General features: G+C 37.1%; 1 long non-coding RNA gene across 2 annotated transcripts; it reads left to right on the forward strand.

Annotated features, from left to right (window-relative positions):
- Positions 1-249: 249 nt before the first annotated feature.
- LOC142150066 (uncharacterized) lies at positions 250-8,191 on the forward strand. 2 transcript variants are annotated; one of them, XR_012690996.1, is made up of 4 exons: positions 250-1,063; positions 1,311-1,406; positions 2,808-2,855; positions 7,895-8,191. It is a non-coding gene; the product is annotated as an uncharacterized LOC142150066 (long non-coding RNA). The 2 variants fall into 2 exon arrangements; XR_012690995.1 differs by lacking the exon at positions 2,808-2,855.
- The last annotated feature ends 5,411 nt before the right edge of the window (positions 8,192-13,602 follow it).

Here is a 13,602-nt window from a genome sequence, read left to right on the forward strand (position 1 = left end):
ATGACGCGATTTCGGCCACCCCGCCCCTTCACGCCCCCCTCCACTGGCTGGCTCCCGGAAGGGAGCTGAAGAAAGTAGGTAAGTATGCTGTATAGAGACAACATGCGGCTACTCTCATTATACAGGGGGCATGGCCTCTTCATGTGCACACTGCACAGGCCCGTCCCCTGACCTCTCTGCTCCTGGTCACATGATTCATGCTTCAGCAACGATTCCACTGCTGTCTGCAGGTATCCAACCCCTCCCCCCTCTCTTCCCAGCCGTGTTTCTGTCTGCCTGTCTCTATCTTTCACCCCCTCTCTCTTCTCCCCTCTTGTCTTTTCCTGCTATTTTGTATGTGTGGCTCTGCTCCCCCCTTTCTGTGTCTGTGCATCTTTGTGTCTGTCTCTTTCTTATCCCACTTTGTGACTGTCTTTAACTTTGTTGAACTCTGTGTGTTCCCCAGCCCTGTCTCTTCTCCCCTCTTGTGTTTTCCTCTGTCTGCTATTTTGTATGTGTTGCTCTGCTCCCCCCCTTGTATGTCTGTGCATCTCTGTCTTCTCTATGTCTGACTGTCTCTTTCTTACCCCACTTTGTAACTGTCTTTAATTTTGTTGAACTCTGAGTCCCCCCGCCCTGTCTCTTCTCCCATCTTGTGTTTTCCTCTATGTATGTGTGGTTCTGCCCCCCCCCTTTCTGTGTATGTTCATCTGTGTCTTTCTCTTTCTTAACCCCACTTTTTGTCTATCTTTAATTTTATTCAACTCTGTGTCCCCTGTTGTGTTTTCTTCTCTGTCTGCAGTTTTGTATGTATCTCTCTTATCTGTCTGTGCATCTCTTACCCCCACTTTGTGTCTGTCTTTAATTTTATGCAACTCTGTCTCCCCCTGTTTTACTTTGCCCACCCTTTGTTTTATCCATCTCTTCACCTTCTACCATTTTCCCCAACACCCACTTTTTCTCTGTGCCCCTCACAACTACCCCTTCTTCTCCCCTCTTACCTTCTTCCTCCTCTTCTGCTGATGTTGATGGAGTACTGGTGGCTGCCAATTGGAAGAGACATGGACAAACTTGAGTATGGCAGGTAGGCACAATCTTCTTATTATAATAATTTTTTTGTACATTATTCAATTACCCGCTATGTTCTGAGGAACATCGCGGCTGTGCATTTTTACTGTTACTACGGTAATTGCTCAGCTGACTTTTCCTTACACCTCAATGGGGGCGGGAGAAAAAAATCAGCGGATATTTCTTGTAAAAATTCTGCGGCCGCAATGTTCTGAACAACATGGCGGCTAAATGAATTTACATAGCATATTTACTTTGTATAGTGATACAAGCTTGCCACATGAATGGACTACACTCCCCTGCACTGCTCTGGAGAAGCTACAGAGGAGAAGCAGACACGCCAGAATACCAGCTGCAAAGTAAGTGGGCCTTCAGTCAATGACTTTTATAGGTGCCTCCCAGGGCGCAATGCCGAGCTTTTGTCACGGCTGGGAGAGACCACCTACAAGGTAAGTGGGGGGGGGGGGGGGCGCCAGTGCTCTTTCTCGCCCAGGGCACAAAAATTCCTAGTTACAGCTCTGTGTGTGTGTGTGTGTGTGTGTGTGTGTGTTAGGAAATTTAGATTGTAAGCTCCAATGGGGCAGGGACTGATGTGAGTGAGTTCTCTGTACAGCGCTGCGGAATTAGTGGTGCTATATAAATAAATGATGATGATGATGATATATCACTTGTGAGATGCAAATGCATGGGGAAGCTATTGACGTTCTCTCCAACAAATCTTACCACCAGCAGGGCTTACCACTGAAGATAACTATGTTGTTTAGGACAATGCAAGAAAAACCCAAGGTCTTTTCGCCAATTACTGAATTGACCCCTAAAAGAGGCTGACTGCAGTGTGCTTCAGTGGGATTGCTGAAAGGAGGCTTCTGTGAATAGGGAAGAAATATCTGCAAATGATCACACCTTTCTTTGATATACCTTCTTTTTTGATGAGTTCCTGAAACTTGTACATATATTTTTGTGGGGGCCGTACAAATATTGCTTTAATTATATGTAATGAAATGTATTTCAGGGGGCATTCATTATTTTTCCCCTTTTAATATTCACTTGCTACCTGGTCTTTACCAAACACCCATAATGTAGGAAGGGGTAATGGGTCATAAGCATATGGGAACACACAATGCCTCAGACAGCATCAACTGTCTGTCCAATGCTTAGTGATTCTGTCATCTACACATTAGTGAAGTGGAGGCATCCAATTTGTGGGCTGCACAAGTGTTTTACCTGTCAGTTTTACAGTACACAGACACTGTCTGACTAATATTCATGAGGTACAGATTCCTAATGAAATGATAGACTACGTTCTTGCAAATGTTAATTTAACCCACAATCTTGATGCCTCTACTGCATGTACAGTAGGTGACAAGACCACTTAAAGGATAAAGGAAGAAAATAACAGTCATACCCATAATCCTATGGGCTTATAAGAAGAAACGCCCTGAAAGTACAGTTCAATAACTCTGCGCATTCTGCAACTGTTGAAATGCACTATGGACTTATTCCTCATATGATCATTTTTGTTTCATTTGGAATATTTTTAGCACCTGATTCTCATAGACACTGGTGATGATAGTTAGTGAATTGAGTATCCAGATTGTCGTCATCCTGGAGAATTATTGAGCATTATAATATTTTGCTTCTGATTGGCTAGCCGAATCTGACATATGTACTAAAATATATGTGAGCCGTGTGTTAGATTCATTGTTTAATTATCTGTCATCTTTATTATTCATTTTATAAAATATTCTCTGTCGTTGCAGTAGGATGCCTTGTTAAATGACTACTCCTTAATTTAGTGATACTGACAGGTAATAAATGTAAATGTGGAAGTATACATTACTAACACGTAATAAAGCTTATTTCAGATGGAATGGAAATGAGAAAAGCTAAGCTTGTAAATTATGTCAGGTAAGCAGATTCTAGTGAAGTAATCTCTAGATAAACATTAAGCTGTGTTTTCACAATGACTATAATATATTTGCGCAGCCACCTGTTGGGTGCTGTAGGTGCATACACTCAGGCACCTACCTCTGGAAAGCCTCATACATAACCACCATCAAGGTCTAGTTCAGTCACCTTCTCCCAGAATACAGTGGATAGTGACACAAACAAGTACTCCCACACACGCCGGTTTAGTAGCAAATGAGAGTATGGAGCTTAGACATGCATGGTAATGTCGTACAACTACAGTTGATATAATGAATGAGAATAAAGCATCACATTTATTAGATGTTTGCACAGCACTTAGTTACATTGATTCAGTAGTTCCACTTTACATGACAGCACCATAGCTGACACTCTCTTATCCAGGGATTGTTACACTGTATCTTACTCTTTAGGAAGAGCTCTAGCACCAAAAAAATATTTTAAACTTTAATGAAAATATTTATGGGTATATTTACTAAACTGCGGGTTTGAAAAAGTGGAGATGTTGCCTATAGCCACCAATCACATTCTACTTATCATTTGTTTAGTACATTCTACAAAATGACAGCTAGAATCGAATTGGTTGCTATAAGCAACATCCCCACTTTTTTAAACCCGCAGTTTAGTAAGTATACACCTTAGACTAGAAGGTGACTTTGAGTTGAGGAACTTGAAGGCTCCTTTCCCCAGCAGCAGAGTGAGCATTTAAATGCACCATTCCTGCTGCTACACACTAGCCAGCTTTGTGGCATCACACATAGGCACATTCAACTCAAGGGGATGCTTTGTTTTCTTATCTATAAATAAAAGATAATAATAATAATTATTTTTATTATTATTTGGCATATTACAACCTATCTGTTCTTTCTATTACAACCATTTTCAAACATAGCAAAACAATGAAAATGCTTTGAACAGAAAAATAAATAAATGATTCAGTTGAGTAGTCACAGAGTAAAATTATATGTACTCTGGGGTTCTTGTTTTAAATACCACACCACTAGAACATATTATTTTCATTAAGACACAAATATGTTAATATTGGCTAGTAGCACAAGAAAATGACCTTTTCATGTAATAACACATGATTTTTTTTTCTTAAAAATTGGTATTTGCAAACCATGCACCTACTCATTTGTCTTGAAAGAATAGATTTATTTGCTTACTTGTCGACATTTCCATGGGCATAAAAGTGTTTACCGGATGACCACATGACCATTTTTCCTTATGGAATGGCAATTAAAGATGCCAAATAACTAATATTTGGAAAAATAAACATTTAATTCGATTTTGTTTTGACTGCAATTTTTACAGACATTGATTAAAAAACACTGGTTGATAAAAGTTCTTATTAAAAAAACCTTATTAAAATAGTGTTTGGCTATGATCAATGTACCCTTTAGTCATCAATGTTAATTCACTCTGCCGCGAATTTGGGCTTGTTGCATATGCATATGTTTTTGGCACCTTTTTGTTATCATTCCTAATCTCCTGCTCATTCTTGTGCAGCCTGTTCTGAAGTGGGTAGGTTTGTTTTGCATTGCATAGTGCCAGGTCACTACAAGTTTATATGTACATACTATTTAATATTCCTGATTTAAAATCAGGACAAATGAGGATTTGTGGTCATAAAACAGACATGGGTAAAGGATTACTTCAGTATGAATATATTGTATCCTTGTGGAGAGATTATCATTGACATCAAAAATAATATAGCTTTTTTAATACATTTTTTAATACATTTGTTATAGCAACATCCTAGATAATAATAAAATAGATTTTTTTTCTGTGTCACAATTCAATGGGCAAAATTAACTCTTTATTTATATTCAAAAACAGAAATCAGGCGCTAAAGACTTCCCACACCTATAACAAATTTTAATTTTAATTCAAATTCAAGCAACTATTGCCACATAAAGTACTACGTAAGCAAAAAGTAATAAGGAAGGGCTGATAAAGTTGACTACAATATTTATTCTAAATTCAATATATCAATATCCAATCAACATATAATACTATATAAAATGATAAAACATATATCACCATAAAATAGGTATCGAAATATCGTAATATACCGGTATATCACTTATAACTACGAAGGCTGAGTTTAGAGTGTAACTATACTGTATACACATCAATGCTCTGGAAGAAAAAAGGTAATATTAAAGGTTGATGAAACTGCAATTGACGTCATTTCCAGAATCACACTCTGTTTGGCTGACAGCTGCTTGCTGCTGCATACATATGAACTAACATTGTGGTTTGGATTGAATGGCCATTTGGACAAGCGCTACTGATATTGATGTTTCAAAAAGATAAGTGTCATATCACTTAATACTCATTGAATCACTGGATATTGTTGGAAGTGCATATTTATCTAGATAAGAAGAATCTTGGGGAGCAAGTTGATCAGTATGAAACCATTGTCTCTTGGACTTTTCCACCAACAGGAAATATCCGGTACTTAGGCATGCAAAGTGGAATATTTTAAGTTCTCTTCTAGGGTGTATATCTCACTTGCACAGCATCAAGCTTCCATGGAATTATTCATTATCAAATGTTGGTAAGGTCAATTATGATCTATATAGGTGATATGTGAAAATTGGAGGACATTTATATAGATCCAATTAATTCATTTATATATCAATAAATACGGAGACCTTTAATGTTACCTTTTTTCTTCCAGCACATTGAAGTGTATACAGTATAGTTACACTCTAAACTCAGCCTTCATAGTTATAAGTGATATACCGGTATATTACAATATTTTGATACCTATTTTATGGTGATATATGTTTTTATTATTTTATATAGTATTATATGTTGATTGGATATTGATATATTGAATTAAGAATAAATTTTGTTGTCAACTTTATCAGCGCTTCCTTATTATTTTTTGCTTACGTAGTTCTTTATTTATATACCTGCATCTTTCATTGTATGCAGACTACAAATGGCTCTTTATTTTATGCACCCAGTCCTCAGTCTGTCCTCCAGGTCATCTACTAACAGTTTTCAGTGTGTCCCAATTATTGTCATACTAGATTTAGCTAACACAAGCATCTATGTCACTACTGTATACTAGAATGATAATGGAATCTAGGGGAATGAGGAACTATTAAAACCAGAGAATATGTGATGAATTTCTACATTCTGATTTGATCTTTTGTTTTTCACATTCAATTTCTAAAGCTTTTTTGGCCTCATATTTGTGAATTTTAAGTTTGAATCATTTTGTTCTTCTGTTACTGGGAAAAATATTTCCCAATTGGCAACTTGACTCAATTTGAATACTTTCCAGAATTTATTTTATAACAGCCATAGGAGGTAGACACACCTGGATGTTAGATTCAAATAACACAACTTGCCCAAGGTTCCAAAGTTAGAAACAACATTGCTAATGCCGTACAATTGCCACACAATTCTAAAATTTAAGAACCGGGAATCCAAACAGATAGACAGAATGCAGTTCTGTGGTCAGAAGAAGACCAAAGTAACTGGCAGAGGTGACATCTTTTCTGCCTAACAGCGTATGGGCTAAAGGCAGTTACACAACTAACAACTTAGGACAACAGTTGTGCCATAAAGGAATTTGTACAAATTGTTCATCGAGTATATATTTAAGGCTATGGAACTCTGTGAATGGTTCTAGGGCCGTAATAGTTAATTTTGCTTAATGTACAGCTCTTAAAAATGAGCTTCTGTGGGATGAGATGGAACAGGAGTATCAGACTAGAGAGATCCATCACCAGCTAATCTGCAACAACTACAGGACACACTGAAGTCAACAAGGGCTATCATCCCTGTGCCACAATTTCCATACCTTTTTCAGTCCCCCAAAAATCCAGACTATTGTAAGGGCAAATGGGGGAGCAATCCATTCAATAGCCACAGCTAATAAAGTGGCCATGCATTATATCAATTACTATAATATTGCTTCATATTCATGAGCCTATCTAGACATTTGTGGGCCTTAAATTTTGTAAGGGCCCCATGTACAGCTCAATCGTGAAAACTCATAAATACATTTGTGGCTTTGAAAGGGAAAGCGGGCCCCCTTCAACTGTGGGCGCCTTAGCAGCTGCACCACCTGAACCTATGGTAGCTATGCCCTTGTTCATATTCTAACCATACTGTTTTAAGTTTTGCTTTATTTAATTTCCCCTTATCCCTAGCATTAGAAACTTGCATTAAAATCCAGAGTGCTACAATCAGCTATATTATTAAATATCTGGACAGGATAAAGCTCTGTAAAACAAAAAAAGTGTGGAGGGGTAGTGGATTTTATTTGGCAAAAAATGTATAAATGGAGCATATTCCAATTTTGCTTTTTGATGGTTCACTTGTGCAGACACTTTGCAAAAGTGAACAGGGAACCCCCATAAAATATATAAAGAGAGAAAATTTGCTTTGTCCAGATGGAGTCAGAAAATATATTTCTCTTTCTGAGACAAAACTGTAAACTACTTAATCTACTTTTAGAATGACAGTCATGAGACTAACTGTAACCCATCAGTTGAACTTGATGGACTTTATCTATTCTCGAACTCAATGAATATGTAACATACATTTATTCAGTTAACAGAGCGTTAGGAAGTTGCCTTTAATTGGCAAAAAGTCAGATGAAAGAAAAGGTTGATTGTTACATATTTACAAAGTATAATCATTACAGACTTCAAATATTTGCTGAATAGAATCATTACAAGGGCAGTGAACTTTGCATAGGCCAAGGGAATGGTTGCAGGTTACTGATCGCACAAGATCGATAGCCCTTCTAGAGCTTAATGTTATTCTGTGCTTCACAGGCAACACCTTAATGTGTGATTTTAACAGACTGATTTCAAATGTGTATCCATTTTCATTTTGCAAATAGTCATCTGCCTGGAATATATTAATGTAATGATTTACTTGCCCCCAACAGGTGGAAATCATAGGCTGAGAGAGGCGACAACCATTGATGACCTGTGGCATCAAGCGCTCTTATCTTACACAAACATGTCATTGAATTATTGTCTCTCTTGACTTGAAACACAGTTCCAGGGTAATGTTCATTGAACTTTTCTTTCAATGTCTAACTGAATGCTAGCATTGTGTCCATCTCATAAAGCCATGCAAATAATCTTACAATGTTACAGTGGTTTTTTTTTTTTTCCTAGAATGTGTTTGTGACACATTTCTAAGTATTTCTTAAAAATAAAATGTCAGGACAAATTTAAAAAATAATAATACACAACTCCTTTTAATTGTCAAGTAAATACAGGGCAGTGCAGTGATTCTAATGTTGTATAAGGAAACTGAAAACATGTTAAATTATACCAATGAGTAAAATTTACAATTGTCACTGTATATAGATTGTTTTCCAATAGGATGAAACTACTATAATATTTCAGCTTATTGGATTTGCAAAAATGGGAAGACCACAAGAGGTTGATTAACTGGTTTACATGCCTGAATAGGACATCATTACATAGATAGGGAAGGATCCAGGCAGTGATGGATTAAGTCTTATAAGGGGCCCTGGACAGCAGTAACAACATGGACCCTCTACTCTGGTCCTATTTAAATAATCCTTTGTAGAAAAAACATGAGCATTAACACGCCAGTGTTTGTAATTACCCTGAAGGTTCACAGGAACAGTAAATTACTGCATATTATTTCAGACAGGTTTATCCAGTCAATCACTGGGCAGCCAGCCATTCTGCTTATACAGTTCTAACCCACTAGCATGTTATCTTCAACTTTTCTGAAAGTACATACTTGCATCACTATGTACAATGATTTGACTTTGGACCCACCAGTATAACAGATATTTATTTATATATATATATATATGTAATATCTTACATTCCAGATCGCTCTCCTCACACAGAGCATCATCATCATCATTTGTTATTTATATGGCACTACAGATACAGTAGCGCCTGACATACTCAAACTGAAATGACAAACATAAAGACAGGATACACAATAGCAGGAACAATGGGTACAGAACAGAAAAGTAATTGCATAAAGGCAATTAACCTAGCAAATCGCCTAACATACAGAAAAACAATATCATGACATGACAGGGACAAACAAGGACGACAGAGTGGACGGACAAGAAACATAAGGTAGAGCTCACATTATATTGAGGGGGAAGGGAGAGACAATAGGACATGTGGAGATATTGAGCCTAACTGTCTGAGTGGGTAGCAAAGGAGGTGGACGCTAGACAGTCAAAGTTGTAGGAGGGTCGTTTGAAGTAGTGATAGGTTAGGCTGAAAGCATGTTGGGCCTGAGAAAGAAGAGGGGTAGGACATGGAAGGTAGGACAAGAGACAGGGGTGTATGATGGTAGTATGGTGAGACAATGAAAGCAGTCAGTGAATTGCAGGTAGAGAGACATGGTAAAACAGCTTAATAGCACAATGGCCATACTGCAAAATGATATTGGACTGAGTACAGAATGCAGTGGTAATAATAATAATGCAATACTAAATAGTGTTATATAACAATGGGTAAAGTTACTAGATTAAGTTGAGGGAGGTATGAATTGAGGAGGTAGTAGAATACAGGGGTGCAGTACTTGAGACCTTGTAATATTTTTGAAGTTGGAGAGTGCACCAAAGTCCAGCCAAATACAATTCAAACTCCAGTTTCATCCCCTATACTTTTGACTTCATGCTTGCGGCAGCAGGCGAAAGCCTTAAAAATACTGGACATGACTAAAGTCCATATCCATTTGTGTAGTGTATCTTGCTTGAAATAGCTCTGCGCATCCCAAGAAATGGACATTATCCCTATGAATACAATTACCTGCAATTCATGTGTCACTGTAAATGACATTTGCGACTGCCTACAAGGGAAGTGGCAGACTAACGTAGGGCATGTACAGTAAGATGAAGCTGATTCAAGTCCTGTGTTTGTTGTCACTCATATCTTTTACACCAACTACGCGGCAGATGTAAATGCTGATTGATAGTGATGACTGACACTGCATAGGTTATAAATAGCATATTACATGTATGTGTGCCACTAGCTATCACAGAACAACTATATGCAACTGAGATAGACTATAAAAATGCATTTGTAGGTATAGCACACATTGAAAGCATCTTTATGCAACTAATGTAAAAAAAAATATAAAAAATATTAGAAAATAAATATTTATAGAAATGATTATACTGTTAAGAGTCATTTTATCTTATGATCTTATGAGTTTTATACATTCTGATGTGACCATTTATTGTACTCATGTGCATATACTGCAGACTGTTCTGTGTATCTATGTAAGGCAAAACTTTTTAGGCAGAATGTACTTACACCCGGATTCAAATTGACTTGTATATTGAGATACATTTAGATTTGAATATGGTCGGAACTACTTCCGAATGTAACTTACGTGCAAGTTGCTTTCGGACATAAATCAGGCCCACCATGTTTAAACAGATGTCACTGAATCAGCTGTTGCAGGGGGGAGGTGTGGCTGAGCAACTAGTACAGAAGTCAAATTAACAGAGAAGAATTTTGATTGGAGATGATATGACAAACCAAAAATCAAACTTTCTTTAGGTAAGAAGACAGCAATACGATCCTGATTCAAAACAGATTTCTAGAGGTGTAAAACCTGCAGCCAATGAGAAATCACAACATCAGAACTGTAAGATGGAGTTACATGTGGAGAATGGAGAACAGGGTTGACAAGTTCAGCTCTTATGCTTATGATGGCATGATGTTATCTTTACAAAGAGGAAGTAGATCAAATTATGAGATCAGAGCACTAAAATGAATTGTTCTGCAGGCAAAGTAATAGGCTAACTCATCTTTCAGGGAGGCTGGTTTCCCAGCATCACCATCCTGCTGCATGGACTGTGTGAATGTAATGAGGTAAATCTGAAACATCAGAATCAATAGAGAAGTGGACCAAAAAGGTGAAATCAATCCCTTTAAGAGGGTTGCATGTGACCTCTTTGAGGGCTTCACAAAGATTTTGGTCCACCACTAATCCATACTTGCATACTTTTGGCTTTAGTAGTTCAGGAGAGGGGCGTGACTATAGGGCGGGGTGCAGCCAAACATGTCATTTTGGGGGCCGAAATGATGCGATTCACCGTGAATCGCATCATTTAGCCTAGGCAGTTGCGGGATGCGGGAGACTTGCCTGCAAGTCTCACGGGAGTCTGTGAGACCGACCCAAATTTCGGGAGTCTCCTGGATATTCTGGGAGAGTTGGCAAGTATGCACTAATCTATATTCTTCCACTGCCCCATTTCACCAGTTGTCTTTCATTACATCCGAGTAGTCTACCTGATCAAGGGTCATCTCTGAAACGTCTGATTATTCAGCAATAAGAATGGACATGTCTTCTTACTACTATAAAGTTGAACCTTGGTTTTCCCTCATATTTTTGCTACTTTGCAGCTGATACTGTCACCTATTCTTTTTTATTCTAGGTGGAATAAATAGTTTGTATGCAACTTCCTTTTAGTATTTCCTTGGAGGCTTTCTCAGCACATCTCTCCATGGCAGCAATCCTATATTGTGTAAAGTTCTAAGTAGGTGATTAAATATGCAAAATATTGAAAATGCACATAGTACATTTTCCTTCAAAGTGATTTTAACAAAAATATTTCATGACGGGAAATTGTCATAACAAACACAATTTATACATAGTCTATAATAATTTAAAATAGGAACATTGTCTAAAAGGGTATAATTATTTTAAAACATGTTAGTATTCTGCTCTCATCATTTGTCCACAGTCTTGGATTACAAGGCTTACTTGCAAAGCCAATTTTGTATCTGTAGCACCGCCATGTGGCCAAATCACACATATCCTTTATACTGTATGTTTATACTTTGCAGACGTGAACACAATTATTTTTAAGTCATAATAATTCTCATTTTATTCTGTAAAGTAAACTTGAAATATTAACAACATGAACATCTGGCTGTGGGATAAAGTCATTGTGAGGTTGGATTGCCAAGCACTGGAGCCAAGATTGTATAATCACATCCACCCTCCCTACATCAGTAAATATATAAAAATAAACCCTCATACTGCAAACAAAAACTGAGTGATAAAATCATAACACTGTAGATCTAAAGCCTAGTAAACATGCAAATATATACAGCGTAGTGTATACAAATGACTGAGAATTTTAGGATGTAAACATGTCATTATGGGCAGCTGCCTGCACTCCAGCTGTTTCTGAACTACATCTCCCATAATCTTCAGCCATAATAAGAGTGTCAAAGACTGTCCATGCCATGAGTTAGTGAGTAATATGATAATATAGTTATTTAATAGAACAACTAATAATACCATAGATAGAGACCAGTTCATTTAGAATGTCTGCAATATGAGGAAAGGGTGAAGCCACATGACTTGGAAATAACTTATAGAAGCTGTAAAAACTGGGGTGATAAAATCTATGAATCTAAGAAGTGTTTTGACATAAATACCATGATTCCAGTGACACGTATTTAGGTGCTTATAAGGTTTAGAACACTATACTTTTGGACAAGATGAAGGCAATCCTTGGTGTAATATCTAGATACAATTTAAGATGATTAAGGTTCTATAAACACCTGTTGCCATCTAACAGACTACTATAATAAATAACTGTCATATTTGTAATAAGGCGATGGATTAAGACAGAGTTAACTCTCCCAAATCCATATGAATAATATGAAAAGAATATGAATTCATACAGAATATTTACAATATTAATAGGTGTAATATAGGTACCATTATGAATTAATTTTGATACATTGTGCCATAAGTTATAATAATATTTTCAATAATCCCAAGTGAAAATGAATAGTGTGACTATATTAAAATATTGAAAGCATTAAGGACCGATTAAGACATCAATGTCTTTACTTTTCCCTCATTTTAATTCTGTTACACAGTTTCCACACTGTTTTCACCCATATTTTAACTTCATATTTTGCAAAAACCAATTACTACCATTCTTTTGGAAAAATTTTTTAAAGAGATTGAAATAAAATTTATTTTTTAAAGAAATAAATATAGACTAATAGAGTGAATGTGAACTCTTGTACTGGTATTACTAGTAATAGTGGCCTAGTGGTTAGCACTTCTGTCTCACAGCACTGGTGTCATGAGTTCGATTCCCGACCATGGCCTTATCTGTGAGGAGTTTGTATGTTCTCCCTGTGTTTGCATGGGTTTCCTCCGGGTGCTCCGGTTTCCTCCCACACTCCAAAAACATACTGGTAGGGTAATTGGCTTCTATCAAAATTGCCCCATAGTCTGTCTGTGTGTGTGTGTCTATGTTAGGGAATTTAGATTGTAAGCTCCAATGGTGCAGGGACTGATATGAATGAGTTCTCTGTACAGCACTGCGGAATTAGTGGCGCTATATAAATAACTGATGATGATTATAATGCCTCCAATATCAGAACCTTTTGTTTTTGTCATTTATCTTATGTCACATCAACAATGTCACTCTTGACTCCAATAGAAGATAATCAATTTTTAATTTCTTTATGATTCACACATCAAACTTGTTACTTTCCTGTGATGGTTTACTTGTTAACTTTGTCAGTTTTTGACATGCCATTTTTTCATTAGATATAGGCATACTGGTAACGTTGATGGTGTTTGGAGAATGAGTCTGTCTCC

The sequence above is a fragment of the Mixophyes fleayi genome, chromosome 4, assembly GCF_038048845.1.
Source record: "Mixophyes fleayi isolate aMixFle1 chromosome 4, aMixFle1.hap1, whole genome shotgun sequence".
NCBI classification, from domain to species: domain Eukaryota; kingdom Metazoa; phylum Chordata; class Amphibia; order Anura; family Limnodynastidae; genus Mixophyes; species Mixophyes fleayi.